General features: G+C 46.6%; 1 long non-coding RNA gene across 2 annotated transcripts; it reads right to left on the bottom strand.

The window, feature by feature from the left end:
• Positions 1-2,043: 2,043 nt before the first annotated feature.
• On the bottom strand, positions 2,044-9,275 carry LOC142360724 (uncharacterized). Of its 2 annotated transcripts, XR_012763314.1 has the most exons (5): positions 9,129-9,275; positions 6,328-6,444; positions 5,511-5,635; positions 2,998-3,339; positions 2,044-2,870 (listed from the first exon to the last, which is right to left on the bottom strand). It is a non-coding gene; the product is annotated as an uncharacterized LOC142360724 (long non-coding RNA). The 2 variants fall into 2 exon arrangements; XR_012763315.1 differs by lacking the exons at positions 5,511-5,635; positions 6,328-6,444; positions 9,129-9,275 and adding an exon at positions 3,759-4,656.
• Positions 9,276-9,526: the final 251 nt, after the last annotated feature.

Here is a 9,526-nt window from a genome sequence, read left to right on the forward strand (position 1 = left end):
AGGTGTGGTAGATACACCAGAAGGCTGTGCTGCCATTCAGCGTGACCTGGATAGGCTGGAAAGCTGGGCAGAGAGGAACCTGATGAGGTTCAACAAGGGCAAGTGCAGGGTCCTGCACCTGGGGAGGAACAACCTCATGCACCAGTACAGGCTTGGGGTGGACCTGCTGGAGAGCAGCTCTGCGGAGAGGGACCTGGGTGTCCTGGTGGACGACAGGTTAACCATGAGCCAGCAGTGTGCCCTGGCTGCCAAGAAAGCCAATGGGATCCTGGGGTGCATCAAGAAGAGTGTGGCCAGCAGGACAAGGGAGGTTCTCCTTCCCCTCTACACTGCCCTGGTGAGGCCTCATCTGGAGTACTCTGTCCAGTTCTGGGCTCCCCAGTTCAAGAAGGATGAAGACCTACTGGAGAGAGTCCAGCGGAGGGCTATGAGGATGGTGAGGGGACTGGAGCATCTCCCCTACGAGGTGAGGTTGAGGGAACTGGGCTTGTTCAGCCTGAAGAAGAGAAGGCTGCGAGGGGACCTTACAAATGCCTACAAATATCTGAAGGGTGGGTGTCAGGAGGATGGGGCCAAGCTCTTTTCAGTGGTGCCCAGTGACAGGACAAGGGGCAATGGGCACAAACTGAGGCACAGGAAGTTCCGTCTGAACATGAGGAGGAACTTCTTCCCTCTGAGGGTGACGGAGCACTGGAACAGGCTGCCCAGGGAGGTTGTGGAGTCTCCTTCTCTGGAGATATTCAAGACCCGCCTGGACAAGGTCCTGTGCAACCTACTGTAGGTGACCCTGCTTTGGCAGGGGGTTGGACTAGATGACCCACAGATGTCCCTTCCAACCCCTACTATTCTGTGATTCTGTGATTCTGTGATTGATTGATCTGTTGAAAATCTACTGCAACTAATTTCATGACATCTTTTTCGCCGGCATACCTCCTGAGTGTTTAACAGCTTTGGACAGTTCAGATGGTCCGGCAAGAAACCAAACGGAAAGCGATAGGGGAACCTGAGTCAGTGAACTACATTGTCACAGACAATCCTACCAGCCCAGGTCAAAGAGCAGTTTTGCTGTGTTTGCACGCTGTTTTTGAGAGAACATCTGTGTTTATGGACACCCGGGGAGCAGCTCGGTGCCAGCTGGATGCAGGCCAGGGTGCGGCTGCTTCAGCTGTGGCCCTGGCTGGGGCCAGCCCTGCCGAACCCGGCTTCTCCTCGTGCTGCCCCGGTGCACGAGTGGCGTGCGGGGGTTGTGCGAGGCCCTGGGGCTTGAGGAGCGGGAAAGGGCTGAGGGGACAGGCGGGGTGCCAGAGCCTCTTGGAGCTTTCCTTGTGTGTGAAAAGCTAAAGACTGGTGGCTGGCTTGGCTAGATCTGCTGGACGAGCTTGGGCAGAGGGCCCCAGCCCCCTCGATGGGCAGCGGGCTGTGAGCGGGATGCCTGGCCTGTGGGCAACACAGGGTACCAGACCCACAGCTGGTGGCCATGCTGGGGGTCCCTGTGACAGCTGGGGTGGTCCTGCCTGTCTCCCAGGCACACTGCGGTACCTCTAGCGCCCGTCTCCACGGCCCCAGGACTGCACGGTCCCACTGGGGCCAGCGAGGATGCTTGCCTGAGACAAGGGGAAAGGGGGGCTGCTGGGCCAGTGTTCTCCCTTCTCCACTCATGAGGTACAGAGACACCGGCTGTGGGGTCCCTCTTCAGGCATGAAATGTGGTGAGGGAAGGGGACGGCTACGAACAGGCCTCAGCCAGTTCGGGTGAGGAAATGAACTCACGGCCAGTAATAATATCAAAAGGACAGTAGAAAAATTACAGCTGTGAGCCTGGAATACAGCACAAACAGAAAATAAACCTTAAAAGACCTCAGAGAGAACTGCAGAGGTGCCTCCACCCTTTTAGTTTGTCAGCAAACATCTCAATGGCAAAGCGAGTGGAAGGTATCGACACGCACTCAAAACTCTGCATCCCTCCGGGCTCATAATGTATGCACCTCGTAACTCAAGAAATGCAGGCACCAGCTCAATGGACAGACAGCATTTTTTAATCTCTTTCTATACAATCTTTTCTTTTTTTCAGTAGGAGAAAAGAGAGTATTGGACTAATGTATTACTAGGGTTCATTAATTTGTCTTCTCAGGTGGCAAGATGAATCACAAACTCATACTCTGTTGTTTTCCAAGTCGGAGAATAGATTTAAAAAAAAAAATTCATGGGGCCAAAATTTGACAGTTGCTGCTGGCAGATCTCTTCCAATAAAAATAGGTGTCCCGCACATGCCGAAACCCCATGAAGAACCGGAGCCTGTATGCAGAGTGCCTTTCACTTCTAAGTCTTTCTGAACAGGGGCACGATCATGAAATCTGTAACAAAAGGACCGTGTTCCAAATTACAGCACATTGAATAATTGGCAGCGACTGACTTGCCTAGTGAACATTTCTGGCCTAGCAAGTAGACTTGCCCCAGCGTTCCCAAATGCTTTCAATGTGAGCTGCTCATGCACAGATGTCTGTGCATCGCTCTGGCTTTGCTAGCTCAGTTGGAAGCAATTAATGATGTTAGCATTTAGCTCAAAATTCAGGCTGCAGAAGTCTCAGGAGTTTCTTTCCTCCCTCAGAGCGCATGTTTTGTGTTGTTTCAGAGCCCCAGTTAAAGGAAACATTCAAGCATGTGCTGATCGATGGATGGAGCCGAAAGCAGGCTCCCAGGGTAGATGTGCGCGAAGCTGAGTTCTTTGTTTTTTCCTGTAGTGTTTGTTGACGCTGCCCCATCCTGGCTCACAAGCTTGCAAGGACACTCCTCAGCCAAACTCAGTGCTCCAGGCATCTTCCTCACCAAATTTGCCAAAGATTCATGTTCCAAAACCCTCATCTTTCAGTTCTGAAAAAAGAATGTTTATAGTCCTTATTACTGTGGAATAATGTGAAAAATGTATAAAACATGTCAGCGCTACCCTTAAGTCTTTGTTTTTGACAAGTGGAGCTCATCTGAGACTCTAAATACTCACCAGGCCATGGATAGATTCCTGACTCCCTGCTCAAACAAGCTTCGAATCAAGATCTTCGTGTCTTGGATGACATCTCCACTGTCTTGTAACAGCAGTCTCAGGACTCCCATCAAGAGGGGCTGCGCCAGCCACCCTTACTCCTACTCTCTTTGGCACGTCCAGAGGTACAGCCCGCACATGCTCCAGGGGACATGGGAATACGTGTCCAAACACAGCCGCACGATGACCCGCCAACAAGCAGTCTTGCAGAATGAACCAGCCAGTGGTCACCACAGCAGCCAAGTGACTCGGAGATGCACGGGCTGCTGAGCTCGTCGTTCCTCAGAGTTATGTAGACGTAAACTATGAGATTAGATGCCAAAATCATGGTGAAGACAGATGAGGATTTGAGCCCACAGTCTACTAAGAATGTAGCAAAGCACTTAAGCAAAGCAACAGTCCAGCAAAGCACTTAGCATGCACTTAACTTTAAGCCTGTAAGCAATTAATTTTTGAGTATTCATAACTATAAGGAATCAAAGAAGAAGAGCTGCCCTTTATTACATTGGTGAGATTCATAAGCTTGCAGTATAAAGTTCTGAGAATGACCATATATTTTCCTTCCTTATTGAGTGAAATGAGACCTTCCAAAGCTTTAAAAATGTCCTGTTGATAATTATTAAATTGATTAGTAGTTACTGAGAGGAAAAATAAAATGACAATTGGATATTTATTCCTCAAAATCCGCCAGGTAAACAGCCACTCTCCCCCGGTGCTCTTACCAATGCCTCCTTGTAAGACTGCATACCACGAGTCAGTAAATGTATAACACTGAAAGAAACTCCAGTAATGTGCAGTGTACGATCCATCCTTGTATATTTAAGCTGTATGAGTCACAGTGCATTTAGAGATCTCCTTCCACGTAAGTGTGATCTATTTACAAGCATGCGTAGGTTTTCAGAGTTTCACAATAGCTGGCAGAAGAGCACAAATTATCTAAAAACTCTCATTTTGTTCTGGCATATTTGCTAGTCATGTGAGTATAGCTATTTTTTGGAAAATACAGCGTGTGACTTCAAATTCAGAGTAAAACTTCATCCTGCTCTATCTGAACTCCTTCAGTTGCAAGAAACTTTCTTCTGACGGGCCTTTGACATTCAACACCAGCTTTTTTAATGCAGAATAAACATGAATTTCATCCTTCTGTTTCTGGTAGAATCTGGTATCTTCACGTACTGTGCATATTTCAGAAGTCAAGGACGTTCAAGCAAATAAATGCCACTGGATTGTGCCTAACACAAAGCTGGTACAGAATATAACTTTTATGAGCCTCACAAGATTAATTTAGACTCAGAAATCTTTACTGTCCTCATTCCTTTGTTGAAAGTAATAACTGAAACCACAAACTACCATCAGAAGAACCACCCAAGCAGCAAGTTGGTCACTGGCAGATATTTTATATTACACCACTGGGGCTAAATTCCATTTTTGTTTCTGTGCCTGATGTTCCTGTTGACTGACTCCAGGCAGCTGCCTGCTTACTGCCTTATTCAGGTCCTATGAATCATTCTCTGAGGCTCCCCCACTGCCATAAGGAGATAGGTGAAATCTAGGCTAAAGATTTTTCTACACCTACTGAAAGACAAGGATGATTTCAACGCAGGTCTGCGTGAGTGTGGGGCTAGGTCCACACAGCTGCTGGCTCCCTCTTCACTGACCTGTTTGCACCTACCCTTTCTTGCAGTTTCTCCATCTGTGTGTCATAGCAGTGATGTTCGCTGGGATAACAACAGCAGGCAAAGGCCTCCCACTTTGCCTTTTTCTCCTGAATTGTATCAGATTGTGTAAAGCAATGAGCTAAATTAGGAATATGGAAATTCCAGGGGCATATGGAAATCAAAGGGATTTGTGTTGCTTTGTGAAACATTTTGAGATGTATTGTTGGAGCATGCTACATACAAGCTAGGTGGTATCATCATTATCAATCACTGGCAATCCAGCCCAGAAAACAAATTCAACAAATGTACCACTGTGCGGAAATGTGGAGCTCTCACTTTTGAAGGCTTTGATCGCATTCACAAAGACACCGCTAGAGTATAGGTGCCCCACAGATTGAGACTAGCATTAAGCAAAGAATAACAAAATAAAGAACTGCAAAGGAGCATCACCTGTCATCTCTATACGCAGTAGTGGACAGGCTATACGGTGCAACTCAGATATAGTCACTGATTATTCGCACCAGGTGCCTGACTGGACACACTGGGTTCTGCTTAGACCCCATTTCTGGGGTGTAGTAAGATATAGTAATCATTTATAGGCAGCTCTTTCCCAAGTACAGAAGAGGGCCACAGCCTGGTTGTGTATCTGGACCAAGATGCTCAAAAGCACTCACAAGTCCAGGAGTTCACACATAACCTGTGTAATTTTTTTATCAAAATAAGCAATTTCTGCCCTGGGGTGCGTACTCACACCTCATACTGTGGAGTTTTCTCCTGTGTATCTAATAGCAGAATTTAAAAGCAGCACTAACTTACCAAATGAGAAACTGTAAAGGACACCTCTCCTGGGGCAACAGTCTCAAAAATCCCATGAAACGGCTCTGTGAAAGACTCCTGTGGCCCTCTCTGTGGTTTCAGACAAGAGCTGTGCATTTCTCACCCTGTTGAAGAAAAAAGCAAATATCTCGATGACTAAGCGCAGCCAAGACTTCACCCAGGAATTTAAGTGCTACAGCACTGTAGCTTCCTTTCCTGACATCTGGGAGAGATGGACAACAGCTTGTTTGGGCATATTTAAAAACAAACTGTTGAAAGGGAATAGAAGAGTGTTGCTAAAACCCTTCAGGCATGTTCCCTATTTGCACTATAAAACCTGACACAGAAAAGCAGAAGGATTTATTTCTGAAAGTTAATGCTCTTTCCTTTGTACCCAGCAATAGCACTGTGCTCTACTGCTTGCAGGAGCTGCTTCGGGGAGTACCTCAGTCATGTTTTGCCAGGAATAAGAAGGCTGATTTCATGGCTGCTGTTGGATTTGCTCCCTTCCTGCACTCTGTGGAATCATTCATGCTGCTGAGGACATATTTTGGGGTATGCCTCCTCTTGTACAGAGATGTCTTTTGCTGTTTGGGAAGGGTCACCTGTGCCACACGACAAGTACTTACAATTGGAGGTAAAGTGACCCTGAGCCTCCATTCAGGTTCTTTCTGCAAACCGCGTTTCTAGCTGATCTGCTTGAGCACTTCGTCAGGAGGATGAAACTGTTCCACAGTTTGTTTCCCTGATATTTTTCAAAGAGTGTCTGTAAAAGTTTCTGAGACTATGGATGTTTCTCAGACAGGACAGAGCTTACCTGCATAGAGACCTTTACATTTGCTGCTGGTGCTACCTCCTCTGGGTTGTGAAGAAGTGCTTTGGTTAGAGTGGCATACAGGAAAATTCCCTTTCCTTCTCGTGAGCACACACAACCCTGGGGAATGAGATTTAATGACAGGAATTAGGAAAGGATTTTCTGAGACTGTCTTGTTGAGCTTAGAAACATGTCACTGGTACACCATCACGGCTAAGCTGTTGGAGTGACTGCAGCAAGGCCATCACATTCAAGTGATGATGAACAGAGGAACCCGGGCAGGGCTATGGTGTCCTGGCTCTCCTTTATGTCCTGCAGTCACTCTTGGGGATATGCAAACACACATCTAATTTCTCTGAAGAAACGTACCCAGGCTAAACCTCCTCAGGCCCCAGCTAGGTGAGAACATTGTTATATCTGAATCTTGAGCAAAACTTTATAACATGTCTTAAAGCTTTTCCTTTGGTGCACCACTTTTAAAATAGATCTTACCAGGTATATATGTGCAGATACATTTTTACTATTGAGGAGAATTTAACATTGGAGAAATTTGTTTAGGGATGTGCCTCTCTTGGTCAAGTCCGTATATGGATGTGATCAACAGTAAGTTTGAGACATGATGCAGAAGTCAGCCCCCAAGATTTTCTGTGTCACATGAGATCCAGTTACATGATTTTCAAGTATCCTTCCGTCCTTAGACTCTACGTCTATCTCATCCTTGCCCCAGAGAGAAAAAAGGCTTGGACATGTGAATGGCACACCTGTTGGCATGTACACGCTGTGGATAAAGTGTGTTGGAGCCCGAGAGAGACAGAACTCTTTCTATTTCTGTGTCTGACTTGACTTTTTAATATATTTTCCTTGTATGTGGTATAATTCTCCTTTCCCTCTCCTGTGCTCTTGCTGCACAAGAGAAAGTGCTTTTCTTTAATTTCCTTGATTTTGAGAATTTTTGTATGGACATGAACATTTTGCAATATTTGGGTAAGATTTAGGTCATTCTTGCAAAAAAGTAGATCTAGTCTAAATCTACCCATTTCCATTCAGATAGCCGAGCATGTAATTTGTATGAGTTAGATTCAGATACAGCTCATAATAAGACTGCATATATGCCAGGGAAGCTGATGGCCTCCTTTAGTTAGTTAGTGCTGTGAGTCCTTTTAACGGGTGAGTTTTGTTGTGTCACTAGAGGTGGTCCAAAACCAGAGTGTCTGATCTGAAAAAAAATTTGTAAAATATTGGCCAGATTGGCCTGAAAACCTTTTTCCTGCCTTTCCCACTTAGGTTCAGGAGCTGCAGCAGTCCCACCCTCCTATCTCTTGGCCTGCAGACAGAAATGCCGGGGCTTGTCTTAGTCCTCCCAGGACTTGGCTCTGCAGCTGGGAATCAGGCAGCTCCACCTGAGGCTCAGCGGGATGCCCTGGCACAGGGAGCCAAGACCCGGCCAGAGCCAGAGCTTGCAAGTCGCTCACTTTTTGGAGTCACTGCATCCCCAGACAGAGGGTGTGCTGCCTGGCATCCCTTCCCCAGCCCTGCAGACTGGGGCTGGCTGCCAGAGGCCCTGATGCTGGGGCTACCCTGCCAGAGGCCCTGACACTGGGGCTACCCTGCCAGAGGCCCTGACGCTGGGACTACCCTGCCCACGAGCAGAAGCCCCAGCTGTCAAAAGCCTACGGGTGGACCTGTCTGGGCTGGCACCACATCACGGACCCAGAGAGAGAGGCCCATGTTTTGCGTATCCTGCCCAGAATCCAGGCAGGGTTGTGCTTATTTAATTTGGTGAAAGCTTGAATGAACAAAAGACTTTTCAAATGAAAACACTGCAGGAATAGAAACAAAAGATGTTCCCATGAAGTACAGTTTTGTCAGGAAAATACCTTGCCATGTTTGCTATGACTATAGGTAACCTCTAGAGTTAGCAAGATGCTTCTTTTCAAAGAATGTACATAATGTCAAAGATAAGAAGCAATGAGCCTTCCACTGGTGTTACCTATTAGCCACTGCAGCAGTCTGTATTCCCTTTCTCACCTCCCACAGATTTCTGAAAGAGAAACTAATCCCATCATGATGGAGCCCAACCAGATGCCCATAAGACCTATGGGTTGCTCTAAGGATCCCTTCTGATCCTGAAAGGTTTGTAATAGAAACCTTTTGTAATTGTGCTAATCTTCAAAGAAGCGATGTGAAAATTCGTGATGGGGACGACAAGCCAGAAGAGTTGATATTAAAAAAATATATCATTTGCCAGGACTGCCAGCTGCTGGCCAGACACTGAATTAGCTGCCTTCCTCAAAGAGAGATGTCCCCCATCTGCTGAATAAGCGCTCCTTTTGTGCACATTTTCACAGCTGAGGTTTGAACTAAGAGCCTTGTGGTCTGCAGGCAGCAGCTCCACAAAGACAGCCAAAAAGTTTCTTGCTCTGGACTAGACAGGCAGGAAGCTAAAGCCTTTCTCAGATGGAAGCATTCTTTGCCTATCTCACAACATCCCTTCCAATCACATAAAAATCTTTGAATGAGAACATCTCCCTGCAATCCTTCACCAAGTGAATCCACTCAGGCAAGGCATATTTTTGGGAAGGAGCCAGCTTTGCTTGGTGGTCCTGGCTTTTGGCATCCACCATGACTCAGTAGGGAAGAGAGAATAAATAAAATACTATTAAGAGGTACAACAACGTTACCAAATGGGATTGTGCCTTTCTCAATTAGAGTTGTTTTTCCTATCTCCATATGTTGCATATTACAGAGCCCTTTTGTTGGTAAACATATCCATGGCTCCCTGCAGGGGTGCCAGGGCCACTCACCAGCAACTTGGAGACTGAAATTGTGCATGAAGTCCAATCTGCCACACGAAGATGGTCTTGTTTCCATGTGTACTCTATTAGAACACAGAGAGGCTCTGAGAAGCTGGAAGTTGCTGGCAGTTGGCACAGCGATTGTTCCACAGGTACCTCTCCCTGAAAAAAACAGGAAGGTTGGGAGCAGGCTTAGTGATTTTTTTGTTTCTTTGTATGGTGGATATACAGTTATAATAAAGCAGCTAAAACATTTCTATTGCTCCCTTCTGCCTGGGAATCTCTCAGGCCTTACCAAGGGCTATGGTAACAGCACACTTGTGAGTCAGGTGATGTTATCGCAGTTTGTAGTTGAGATATGAAGAAGCAAAGTAAGTTTTCCCAGCACTTAGACACAGGAGCTGGTA

Source organism: Opisthocomus hoazin, chromosome 3, assembly GCF_030867145.1.
Source record: "Opisthocomus hoazin isolate bOpiHoa1 chromosome 3, bOpiHoa1.hap1, whole genome shotgun sequence".
Classification (NCBI taxonomy): Eukaryota; Metazoa; Chordata; class Aves; order Opisthocomiformes; family Opisthocomidae; genus Opisthocomus; species Opisthocomus hoazin.